We start from the raw sequence: 14,257 nt of genomic DNA on the forward strand, positions 1-14,257 counted from the left end.
CATAAACAGATGTCTGGACATGCCTCGAGCTGGATGCTAAATCACGAGCGAGTGTGTGCTTCTCCCACTCAATCAAAACCTCTTCGTACGTTGCATACCCTTTGTAGGAGGCATTTGGGAATTTATCTACCTGAGATTTGCATTCCTCCTAATTATAAAAAATACCATATTGTCGACCTCTCTTCATAATATAAAAACTCTTTCTTGTCATGGATAACCTGAAAATATTTGTATACATGACTTATCAATGGATTTTATTACATTGGTGGGTTATATTAATTGCTCATGTGGGTAGCATGGTGTGAATTTATTTAAAATTGGGTATAGCTCAACTACCTCCAATCTAAATATTATAAAAGATCAGGATGTCTACAGTACCCCCCAAATGGGTCTTAGGATAGAGACCTTTCAATGCAATTTGTAAATTCTCTGTACATGGGTTTTTTGTGCGCGAAAAATTCTTCTTGTTACATCATAATGTCCGAGTTCATTCTTATGACATTTGATACTATCCAAAGTTCAGTAGTACAAAGTTCCAATTTTCATATTATCTCTCATAAAAAATTTGAACTTCAAATGAGATTGGGCATTTTAATTTATATTTAATCTAGATTTGCATTGTGAAAAGAAAAAAAAAGAAAAGAAACAGAGGATAACACTAAACTGGGAGTTGCTCTCTTTTTTGTTATGCTTTCTGATGAAGAGTAAATTGTACTGTGAGCATGTTAATATTATCTTAGCTAACAGTGAAGCCCTTTGCTTGCAGTCTTGTAATGCATCAACATAGACAACATTGTGGGTAACAAGAGAAAAAAAGGTGTTTCGTAACTATCATTTCAAGAACAGTCATATACATTGTCAAACATGTAACTATATACATTATCATATACAACATGAACAATGAAGTGGATTTTTTTAAAATCAAATAAGCACAAATTGTTCTTTCCATTTTACAGATTCCTCATGTATAAAAGCATGGAAAATAATTTCATATTTTTAATCTGGACCTTGAAAACTTATTTGAGTGCAGGATGTAAGCAAAACAAAAAGAAAAATCAAGGTCTGTTATCACTCACTGAATCCATGAAAATTGCAAAAAAAATTAATATACTACAAAAACCACATGCAATTCTACAAAGAGGGTGACTTCTGCAAAAGCTTCAGTGTATATATATCAGAAAATTAGAAAAGCTAGTGAGGAAGAACGCACCTTCGTTAATGATTCTAGTATTTTTGAAGCCTGATGGAGATCGAGAGCTCAATTGGGTTAGTCGTGGGGTTCGGCGTCAGTGTCGTGGCTGTTCGGTCTAAGACGCGACGGCCATGGTTGGTCGAGAGAGGGTGGAGAAATTAGGGTTTCGATGGTTTTTCAGGGAGAGGGAAGGAGGATGCAGCATGAGTTCGGAGGCGGGGGCGGCGGCGGTCGTGTATGTTTGCGTCGAAGAGATGCAGCCTGCCGAAAATGCTTAGAGCGTTTTGGCGGCCTCAATCAGATAGAGGCGCAGGTAAGATAGCAGGTTCTTGGCGTAGGCAGTGGGACGTATGGTTGCGTCGAGGAGGGGGATTTTGGTCGGGGTCCGGCCGACGTCTCGAGAGAGGGAGGAGGAAGGGTAGTCGGCGGAGTTAGGAGGAGGGTTTGGGTTCGATTTTCTGACTGCTTGATGGACGAGGATTTGGGTTCGATTGCTTGAGGGAGGGAGAAGCTAAGTTAGATTGCTTGATGGAGGAGAAGCTGAGTTTGATTTTTCAGGGAGAGAGAGAGGGGGGATTTGGGGGTTTATTTCATAGAGTGAGAGAGAGAACGAGGAGTTAGATTGCTTGATGGAGGAGGAGCTGGGTTCGATTTTTCAGGGGGAGAGAGAGACAGAGGGATTTGGGGGTTTATTTCACGGAGTGAGAGAGAGAACGAGGTGTTGTCGTGCTCACATGTGCTGGAAATATCACCCTTATCTTTTTTATAAATATTACATTGTTATCCTAATCTATTCTAATTATTCTATCTTCTTTGAATGGGTAATTAAATGATTTATCATATTCATAATAAGACTTAACATGTTATTGGATAAATGAGATACATTTAACATGTTATTAGATAATTAAATAATTTATCATATTCATAAATCTAAAAAACATATGTTAGCCAGCACCTAAAATTTTTAGACTTTGTAAAAAATATCCTCCAAAATTTTTAAATTACAAAAACACCCTTATAAATCCAAAATTTTATTAAAACATCTTGAAAATTATAAATTTTACTTATTTTAATTTAGTGAGAAATCTGAAAAAACATATGCTAGCTAGAAACTGAAAGTTTTTTGACTATGGGGAAAATTAAAAGTACCCTAGAGGGGGGTGAATAGGGTTATTACTAATCTTATTAGATATTAATGCCAATTAAAATTAATTAACAAATATATCCTAACAATGATGATATTCAATAAGATATATGCAAGGATGTATATGCAAAGGGAAAAATAAACAAGAAACAATATAAGCAAATAGTGGACACAAAGAGCAATCCAAACAAAATAATATGATCACGGAGTTCGGACCTTCCATCCTACATCTCCGCTACCCACTCCCACGAAGAACTCCACTATCGACACACCCGGCTTGGAAGCCGGAACTTATCTACACACTCGGTTTTCTAGCTCACCGAAAACTCTACAAATCTCTCACAATGTACATATATAAACTACAACCTCAAGTGTTAGTCCTCACTTATCGCCTCCATCAAGTGCTCAGCTTTACTACCTCTCTCTAGGCTTTACTATCGATGTCACTCCTGTAAGGACTATGCTTTTTAATTTTGATTTGAATAATTTTTTTGGTATTTAAATATTAAATATTATTTTTCTAAAAGTGTATTTGTATTTTTTCTAATTTTTTAAAATTTTCTATGATTTAAAAATCTGATTTTTATATTTATTTTAATAGTTTTGCTAATTATAAATTTAATTATTATGGTAAAGACTTTTAAATTAATGTTGGTTATTTATTATTATTATTATTGTTGTTGTTATTATTAATTATCTGTATTATTTTTAGCCTCAACCCTTATCCTCTATCTCTATTTATAGCTATCAGCTAATCAGCACGACAGTCAATCTGTTATCTGGCTTTTCTCTTGGTTCCCTCATATCAGCCACTCTCTCTCCAATCAATATCTTTCTCTCTCTCCTTCTCTCTCTCTTCCCTACCCCACTCCTTAATTTCCTCCCCATGTTTCCCACATCTCTTTCTTCACCTCGTGTTTCCCCCACTCCTCAAAAGCCCCCCTCTCTCACCCTCACTCACACGTCCTCTCTCTCTCTCTCTCATTCTCATTCTCTCTCTCCCCCATTAGTTCTCTATCTCTCTCTCTCTCTCATTCTCATTCTCTCTCTCCCTCATCCGTTCTCTCTCTTCCTCCTCTACAAAAACCTTGACCAGCTCTCCCCGAGCTCCAGCGAGTGCCCCGCCTCCTTCGGGTCGCTACGCTGACCCAGCCGTCGCTCACGCCACAGCTCGCCCTCTCTCTTCAACCCGAGCTCGCGCCTCGAGCTCCTCTACAACCCGCCACGACACCCCCCCTCGCCCCAACCTCGCTCCAATCCCGCCTCCCTCTTTCCTCGCCCACCGACCGTACGGAGATCAAGACTCCACCTCCGCTCGAGATCGCGCACCATCCGAAGCCGGCTCGGCTAGGGCTCCGACCGCCTAAGACCCCTCACCACGATGTCAGCCGCTAACACGTTGTGGACCTCCGGCTTTATCACCCACCCAAGCTCTGCCTCGGCTCCCACTTCAACCCACTCGCCGCTCATACGTCCGACCACCCTCTCCTGCATCCCGAGCCGCCGCCCTGACGCCGCCGCTGAGCCGCCTCCACACGAGTTCCCCTCCTCGCCACGCGCGCGTTGCCCTGCGGCAGCGTGCGGTCAGCCCGAACCTAAGCCGCGACCGCCTTACAGCCCATCTCTCCCAACAACGAGCCCACCTCAGCCTCAGGTCCGCCGCCTGACCACCTCCGCGGCCGCCGCCTTGGCCACTGCCGCCGACGAGCCCGAATCAATGAGCTTCACTGTAGAAAACAATAGTTCGGAGCCGACTTCGCGCGCGTTTTTCGGCCAACTCCGACCTCCGTTTTAGTCGATTCCTTTGCCGATACGTAGCCCTTCATGTTGTCTATCACACAGTATATTCCTTTCACTTGGGCTCCCTATCTACACCTTGTTATACTCATTTGAATATCACACGTCGCATTAACACTCTAATTATAATTTTAGCCGTCGATTCTGTGAAACCCGTCGTAACACTATACAACCACCCCAACAGCCCCCATTATGGTCTACGATATACCTAAGGCAAGATCCCACTTGCTCAGATCTGAATTTTATATTTATTATGAATTATCTGTAATTTTAGATCTGTGATATAATTATCTACGTGGGATTGTTGATGAATAATATTAAATATATCATAGTAATATGATAAATAGCATTTTCACAATAATTATAATGAATTAAAAGAATTAATTTCGATAGCAGAATCATTTTTGGATAATTATATTAATTAAAAAGAATTTATTAGAGAATGAAATCATTTTAGGAAAATTATAATAATTTAAAAGGAATTATTTTGTAAAAATAATCATTTTAGAATAAAGGTAAATAATTTAAAGGAATTTATTTGAAAAGGAATTATTAGTTATAATGAGAAATAATTCATTTTGGAAGAGTGAATATTAAAAGAACATTTAATGAATATTTTAGAATAATTTTGAAAGGAGTTTATTTTGGAAAAATGAATTATTTTGAAGTAAATAAATTTTTTATTTCAAAAGATTAATTTAAAATAATTTTATGATTTCTGATTCTTAATTATGATGATCTAAAGGAATTTATTTGCAAATATAATTATATTTTTTGGATTTTAAGTAATTTATGATTTTGTATGAATAGTTTAGAGGGCTGGATAACAAGATATTATTGAAACCGGACTGCATGTATGTTTTTACTGTTTATGATCATATTTCACATTTTATATTTATTTAATGTATTTGACATGTCTGCTATGTAATGTCCATGTTGTGTTTGAGAACCCTTAGTAGTTCATGACTTAGTAGCCTCGTGCGTCATAAACAGACTTAGTGACATGTGTGAGTGTGTTGACTGAATTTAGGTGGTGAACCCGAGTTTCAATTAGGATTATGGTTGACTTAGCAAAACGAGAAGAGTTGGGGTGGCAAAGTCCATGTTCATGTGATCAGATATAGCTATTGATGTATCTTCCAGGCTCGCGCCGGTGAATTCATATAGTCACTGGGGTTGGTTTGTTAAGTTAAAGTGAATTTGTGTAGTCACTTTAGTCTGTGACCTGTTTCGTCACCTAAACTTTGCCTGAGTTAGGACCAGGCCGAGATCGGATTGTGTGTAGTCCTCTGACCGATTCGTGTAGCGGTATTAGATGCACGTAGGAGATTTGTGAATAGTCAGTTATCCGAAGATATGAGCGTTGACTCTGTGTGAGATGTGGACTAGTGACCTGTTATAGAATGGCTAGTTACATGACCTTTTTACTTAAGGTGATTATGAATTCTTGTGAGATACGGACCAGCTGTATTTCTTTTCATACATAGATCGGGATTAATATTTAATTATCTATAATTTGAGACATATGGTATATACATGAGTGTTTCCTTATTTGAATTATTTCGCTCGACGTACTACGTCTCGAGTTGTAGATTTGAAAGTATTAATTCCATCTAGTTGTATGACCTTGTTACTTGGATGATTATTCTGATCACCAGTTACATGATCGACTTATTACTTGGTTGATTTTCTTGGATTCTTCTAATTATTATATTCTAGTGATAGATTGCATTTAGAATACTAAATCCTATAGTATGCTTCTTTTATTATTATTACCTGTTCTTGTATTGGTCGTTCGGTCGTTTCTATTCTTCCTTATGGGATCTTACTATTTACCATGCACGCTGACGTACTCATTTTCTCTCGGGATGTACGTCAGATTTAGAGGACGGACAACTATAGTTCGGAATAGTACAGGAGCCAGAGGATCCTCCGTAGAAAGGCTTTGCAGACGGAGCAGAAGAACAAGTCGAAGCTTAGTTACCTCTTTTAGTTAGTTGATGACCCTAGTTTACTTTTGCAGCACTTTCCACTTCCACTTGATCGATGTATTTCATATTTATATTTTCCCACATTCAGATCGTTTTGTATAAGGGCATGTTTGGCCTGAATATTATGTCTGGATGATCATTTTAGTTATGATATGTATATTTTGGTTCTAAGTTGTTTATTATATTCTTGCTACTGTGATCGGGGACCCGTGTCTTCGTTTTATATTGTTTGACGCATAGCGTATTAGATTGAATAGAAGGTCTAGTACTTTTCTCCTCAGTCTAATACGTCGTGGGCTTGTTCACGTTCCGATTCTCTGGTATTTTAGGAAGCGGGGAGTGATAGGTTTTAGTGGTGGCCCATGCAGATCACGGTCACTGTCACGGTCATGGTCTCGAGTTCCTACCAGTGAGAATATAATGAATAATTTAGACACATATCATATTTCATCCTTAAGACTATATTTGAGCCCTTATTCTATTATCTTAATAACTATGTTTTAGTTCCTATTTTTCTCAATTTTGATTTTGATTTTTAACCTTGGGTTTCTTTTGATCCTCGCCTTCCTTCAGAACCATGGTGATTACGCGTGGTAATGGTAACCCGTCTGGTAGTAGTGCCCCGCCGCCTGAAATGGACCCGAACCAACTTCTAGTGATGATTCATGGATTAGTTGTGAATCAGCAATTCTTGGCTGGGCACTTGCAGCAGGAACCTCAGCACCAGCATCCCCCTCGCTCAGAATCTAGTGTTAGGGAGTTTCGGTATATGCAGCCTCCTTCTTTCTCTGGTGCCAAAGGACATCTAGCAGTAGAGGAGTTCTTGAAGGTTAACGAGACCATTCTCACGGTGACCCACATTGCTCCTGTAGAGAGAGTAGATCTTATGGATATCCAGCTCACTGATACTGCTCGGATCTGGTGGGCAGCTGAGAAGACCTAACTAGAGAGGCCAATCCTGTGGGAGACGTTCACAGAGCACTTCAACATGAAGTATTTTCCTCAGTCAGCTCGGGACGAACTCCTGCGTAGGTTTGTTGAGATCAAGTAGGGAGGCCGATTAGTTGATGAGTATGAGGCCGAGTTTTCTTCCTTGAGTCGATATGCTCCCCACTTGGTTGTAGACCCTACTATTAGGAGGCATCAGTTCCATAAGGGTCTGGACAAGTATATTAGGATGGATCTGGCTGGTAGAGCACTTGCGACCCATGACGTTGTGCTGGATGCAACGCGTGAGATCGAAAGTGTGCATAAGGAACCTAAAGACCCATATGTGATTCGGAGCAGGGCACCAGTTGCTCCAGCTAGGACTGTCAAGCGTCCTTCCTCGAGGCAGTAGCAGTAGAACCCGCAGAGATAGCAACATTCTCAGCGCCAGCCATTTCATCAGGCTCACCCTTATCAGCGTCCGAGAGTGCAGTCTCAGAGCCAGTTTTCGGTGAGGTGTTTTTATTATAGCTACCCTGGTCATACTCAGCAAGATTGCCCCAGGCGTCTTCATCTATGCTTTAGTTGTGGGTTACCCTATCATATCAGTCGAGACTGTCCTCAGAAACAGCAAGCCCGTTTGCCCCCACCTCCAGTTCGAGTAGCTCTTCCAGCTCCGCCTCGACCTACCCTAGCAGCACCATCTCAGCACGGATCCTATCCTCGAGCAGGGCCTCTTCCTCCATAGCAGTAGGTTTATCAGGAAGTGTAACGGCAACAACCACAGCGACAGGTGTTTATGATGTCAGTTGTGGAAGCTGAGGCGAATGACCAGGTTATCACTGGTAAGAATTGATCATTTTAGTTTTAATTGCCTATGAATTTCCTTATTTAGCATTACTTGATGATATCATAATAGGATTTTTTTTATGAGTGCTAAGTTTAGTTGCATTTATCTCCTCCTGTAATAGGCAAGGTTCTTGTTTCTTCCGTTCCTTTATGAGTGCTAAGTTTAGTTGCATTTATCTCCTCCTGTAATAGGCAAGGTTCTTGTTTCTTCCGTTCCTGCTTTATCACTCTTTGACTCTGGATTTATCTCCTCCTGTAATAGGCAAGGTTCTTGTTTCTTCCGTTCCTGCTTTATCACTCTTTGACTCTGGAGCTTCCCATTATTTCTTGTCTTGTCGATTTGCGAGTACCCACTCTCTTTCTATAACTCCTCTGACTACGGGCTGGAATATCAACACTAGCAGTGGTATTTTAGTAGCATCCAGTGGTTATGAAACATGCCCGGTGATCATCAGCGGGAGAGAACTCTTTGTAGATTTTCTGGTGATTGATTTGCCGAGCTTTGATGTAGTATTTGGGATGGATTGGTTGGGATCATTCTTTACCACCATTGATTATCGCCATCGGAGTATATTATTTGAGATACCGGATCACCCGATGTTTGAATTCCTTAATGGCAGTACATCGGTTGGACCGGTAGAGTACAGAGCTAGACCGAAGAAGGTGAAGTTTGCTGCCATGCAGGTGGAACCTGAGAAGCCAATTGTAGTTTAGGAATTTGAAGATGTATTTCCCGACGACATTTACGGGTTGCCACCAGATCGAGCAATTGAGTTTTCCATAGAATTGAAGCCTAGAATAGCTCCGATCTCCAAGACTCCTTATCGTATGCCTCTGGCTGAGTTGACCGAGCTTCGGACTTAGTTGGATGATCTTATGCAGAGAGGCTTGATACGACCCAGTGTATCGGCCTGGAGAGCACCTGTGTTGCTTGTGGGTAAGAAGGATGGATCCAAGCGGATGTGCATCGACTACAGAGAGTTGAATGCTGTGACAGTGAAGAATAAGTATCCACTTCCCCATATTGATGATATCTTTGACCAATTAGGAGGATCGAGAGTATTTTCTAAGCTGGATCTGCGGAGTGGATATCACCAAGTGAAGGTCAAGGACTTTGATGTTCCCAAGACTGCATTCCGGACGAGATATGGACATTATGAGTTCTTAGTGATGTCGTTTGGTGTGACTAATGTACCATTGACATTCATGAACCTGATGAATCTGATATTCTATGATGTGCTGGACAAGTTTGTAGAAGTCTTTATTGATGATATCCTGGTATACTCCAAGAGTGAAGCGGAGCATGCAGAGCACTTGCGGTACGTATTGCAGACCTTGAGAGAGCATCGGCTATTTGCCAAGTATAGTAAGTGCCAGTTCTGGCTAGATCGTATAGCGTTTCTGGGACACGTGATATCAGGAGACAGCATATAAGTAGATCTGAAGAAGGTATCTGCAGTGAGAAATTAGCCTACTCCTAGGACAGTATCTGACATTAAGAGCTTCCTCGGGCTAGCTGGATATTACCGATGGTTCATCAAGGATTTCTCAAAGATCACGAAGCCGATGACGCGACTTACAAGGAAGGATATTAGATTTGTCTAGTCCGATACTTGTGAGCAGGCGTTCGAGGAGTTAAAGTCTCGATTGATTTCAGCCCCGGTCTTGACAATACCATATAAGAGCGGGAACTTTGAGGTGTTTTGCGATGCATCAGGTAGAGGATTGGGATACGTTCTTTAGTAGGATGGTCATGTGATAGTGTATACTTCTCGTCAGTTGAAGAAGCATGAGAATAATTATCCTACCGACGACTTGGAGTTGGCAGCTGTGATTTTTGCCCTTAAGCTTTGGAGGTATTATTTGTTGGGAGAGCAGGTGAAGGTGTTTACAGATCACAAGAGCTTGAAGTACATCTTCACTCAGAAGGAGCTCAACATGAGACAACGTAGATGGTTAGAGCTGATGGCAGACTACGACATCGATCTTTAGTACCACCCTGGTAAGGTCAATGTAGTACCAGATGCTTTGAGCCATTTTCCGACGATCATGACCCTCACAGTTCAGTGGAGACTTCAGTAATAAGTAAGAGATATGAGTATAGAAGTTCTTCTTCCAGGAGTCACAGCTTCTTTAATGAATCTTCAGATTCAATCGATATTAGTTGAACGAATCAAGGCTGCACAAGCAGGTGACTCATTTATTCAGAAGTATAGAGAGTTAGTAGTGGTGGTCTTCGGTCGTAATTTGTTGTTCATGAGGATGGATCCTTACGATTTTGGAGTCATATCTGTGTACCAGAAGGAGATGTTCGAGAGGAGATATTACGGGAAGCTCACAGCTCACCGTACTCTATTCACCCTGGAGATACGAAGATGTACAAGGATCTGAAGCTAAACTTTTGGTGGCGTGGTATGAAGAGAGATGTGGCTCGTAGTGTGGCTAAGTGCCTTGTATGTCAGCAGGTGAAGGCAGAGCATCAGCGCATCGCATGTCTTTTGCAGCCATTACCTAATCCGGAATGGAAGTGGCAGTATCACCATGGACTTTGTTACTGGTTTACCTCGGAGACTAGACAGAATGACGTTGTTTGGGTGATCGTAGATCGATTAACCAAATCGGCTCACTTTATTCCATTCCAAGTGGGACAGTCGACGAAGCATCTTGCTCAGAGATACATGGAGGTAAAATATCTATCTCTATGTGTTCGATGAATTCCTTTTCCTAATAGTGTTAGTAAATCTCTAGTATTGCAGGAGATTGTACGATTGCATAGGATTCTAGTGTGCATCGTTTCGGATCACGATACCAGATTTACCTCAGAGTTCTGGAAAAGTTTGCAGGAGGGTCTTTGGACCAGTCTCAATTTTAGTATAGCTTATCACCCTCAGACCGATGGGCAATTGGAGAGGACCATTCAGATTTTGGAAGATATGCTTAGAGCTTGTATGCTTGACTTTCACGGATCGTGAGAAGATCACCTACATCTGGTGGAGTTTGCGTACAATAATAGCTTCCAGGCTAGTATTGAAATGGCCCCTTTTGTAGCATTATATGGGAGGAAGTGTCGTTCTCCTTTGAGTTTGGACGATGTTGGTGAGCGGGAGATTTTTGGGCCGGAGTTGATTGACAGATTAGTTGATGTAGTTCGGATTATTCGGGAGCGACTTCGCATAGCGCAGGATAGATTCAAGCATTGGGCAGATGCGAAGTGCCAGCACTTGAAGTTTCAGCCAGGAAATCATGTGTTCCTAAAGATTTCCCCCAACCTAGGTACCATTCACTTTGAAAGGCGTGGGAAGCTGAGTCCACGATATGTGAGACCTTTCGACGTATTGGAAAGAGTTGGAGAAGTAGCGTACTGACTTGCATTACCATCCGCCCTAGCTGGAGTGCATAACATATTCCATGTTTCTCAGTTGCGAAAATACGTTGGAGATCCGAGTCATATCGTAAATTTCTCGGAGATTGAGGTGCGATCCAATTTAACATACGAGAAGCAGCATGTGGCGATTTTGGACCGAAGGGAGAAGACCCTCTAGAACAAGACTATTCCGCTTGTTCGTGTAATGTGGCACCCAGATTCTCCTGGAGAGTCGACTTGGGAAACTGAGTCTGAGATGCGGCAGCGATGCCCTCATTTATTTCCTGAATCTTAGCTGTCACATCTTGTATCTTATCTTATATCATTCTTGTATTACATTCCCCTTTTTGTTTATGGACATGCAGTCTATTTTGAAGCCTTCTCTGTATGTGTTGAATTGAGTCTCTAGTTTTATATTTTTGTCTTTAGTTTCTTTGTGCATCACCCTTATTTTAATTCCGAGGACGGAATTTGTTTTAAGGGGGGTAGGATGTAAGGATCGTGCTTTTTAATTTTGATTTGAATAAATTGTTCTGGTATTTAAATATTAAATATTATTTTTCTAAAAACGTATTTGTATTTTTCCTAATTTTCTAAAATTTCCTATGATTTAAAAATCTGATTTTTATATTTATTTTAATAGTTTTGCTAATTATAAATTTAATTATTACGGTAAAGACTTTTAAATTAATGTTGGTTATTATTATTATTATTATTATTAATTATTTGTATTATTTTTAGCCTCAACCCTTAGCCTCTATCTATATTTATAGCTATCAGCTAATCAGCATGACAGTCAATCTGTTATCTGGCTTTTCTCCTGGTTCCCTCATATCAGGCACTCTCTCTCTCCAATCAATATCTTTCTCTCTCTCCTTGTCTCTCTCCCCTACCCCACTCCTTAATTTCCTCCTCTTGTTTCCCGCATCTCTTTCTTCACCTCGTGTTTTCCCCACTCCTCAAAAGTCCCCCTCTCTCACCCTCACTCACACGTCCTCTCTCTCTCTCTCTCTCTCTCTCTCTCTCTCTCTCTCTCTCGTCTCCCCCTCACTCCAGTTCTCTTCTCCTCCTCTACAAAAACCGCGACCCAGCTCTCCCACGAACATTAGGACGCCCCCACCTTCCTCTGTTCGTCGCACTTAACCCATGTTGACGCTCAGCCCCAGGCTACCGCCCTCTCTCTTCAACCCGAGCTCCGCGCTTGGCTCCTGCACATCCGCCGACACACCTCCCTGCCCACTCTCCACTCCGCCTCCTCTTCTTCCGCCACCACCCGACACGACTCTACCTCCCGGCTGAGATCGTTCCCACCCAAGCGAGCTGCCTTAGCTCCGACTCCATAGGACCCCCGCCTCACTGCTCAGCCCCTACACCGACGTGACTCCGACCTATAATCAACTGGCCAAGCTCCGCCTCGACGCTCTACTTACAGGCCCACTCACCGCTCGTCCGGACACCCCCTTCCGCATAGTCCCCGAGCGCCCCCTTGAGCGCCATCCCACCAGTCCCTCCTCGCCGTCCCGTCTCAGCCACGGTCAGCCCGCTGAACAGCCGAACTAAGGTCTACGTTCCGCCTGCAGGCCCAGTCTACCTTCGCACCTCCATGTCGAGCCTCAGGTCCGCCGCCTGACCACCTCCGCGGCCGCCGCCTTGGCCACTGCCGCCGACGAGCCCGAATCAGTGAGCTTCACTGCAAAAAACTGCAATTTAGAGCCGACTTCGCGTGCGTTTTCCGACCAACTTCGACCTCTGTTTCTGTCGATTCCTTTGTCGGTGTGTAGCCCTTCGTATTGTCTATCACACGGTATATTCCTTCACTTAGGCTCCCTATCTACACATTGTTATACTCGTTTGAATATCGCACGTCGCATTAACACTCTAATTATAATTTTAGCCGTCGATTCCGCAAAACCCGTCGTAACGTTGTGCAACCACCCCGACGGCCCCTAGTATGGTCCATGATATACCCAAGGCAAGATCCCACTTGCTCAGATCCGAATTTTGTATTTATTATGAATTATCTGTAATTTTAGATCTGTGATATAATTATCTACGTGGGATTGTTGATGAATAATATTAAATATATCATAGTAATATGATAAATAGCATTTTTAGAAAAATTATAATGAATTAAAAGAATTTATTTTGGTAGCAGAATTATTTTTGAATAATTATATTAATTAAAAAGAATTTATTTGAGAATGAAATCGTTTTAGAAAAATTATAATAATTTAAAAGGAATTATTTTTGGAAAATAATCATTTTAGAATAAAGGTAAATAATTTAAAGGAATTTATTTGAAAAGGAATTATTAATTATAATGAGAAATAATTCGTTTTGGAAGAGTGAATATTAAAAGAACATTTAATGAATATTTTAGAATAATTTTGAAAGGAGTTTATTTTGGAAAAATAAATTATTTTGAAGTAAATAAATTTTTTATTTCAGAAGATTAATTTAGAACAATTTTATGATTTTTTATTCTTAATTATGATGATCTAAAGGATTTTATTTGCAAATATAATTATATATTTTGGATTTTAAGTAATTTATGATTTTGTATGAATAGTTTAGCGGGCTAGATAACAAGATATTGTTGAAACCGGACTGCATGTATGTTTTTACTGTTTATGATCACATTTCACGTTTTGCATTTATTTAATGTATTTGACATGTCTGCTATGTAATGTCCATGTTGTGTTTGAGAACCCTTAGTAGTTCATGACTTAGTGGCCTCGTGCGTCATGAACAGACTTAGTGACATGTGTGAGTATGTTGACTGAATTTAGGTGGTGAACCCGAGTTTCAATGAGGATTATGGTTGACTTAGCAAAACAAGAAGAGTTGGGGTGGGAAAGTCCATGTTCATGTGATCAGATATAGCTGTTGATGTATCTTCCAGGCTCACGCCGGTGAATTCATGTAGTCATTGGGGTTGGTTTGTTGGGTTAAAGTGAATTTGTGTAGTCACTTTAGTCTGTGACCTGTTTCAT

Source organism: Asparagus officinalis, chromosome 3, assembly GCF_001876935.1.
Source record: "Asparagus officinalis chromosome 3, Aspof.V1, whole genome shotgun sequence".
Classification (NCBI taxonomy): domain Eukaryota; kingdom Viridiplantae; phylum Streptophyta; class Magnoliopsida; order Asparagales; family Asparagaceae; genus Asparagus; species Asparagus officinalis.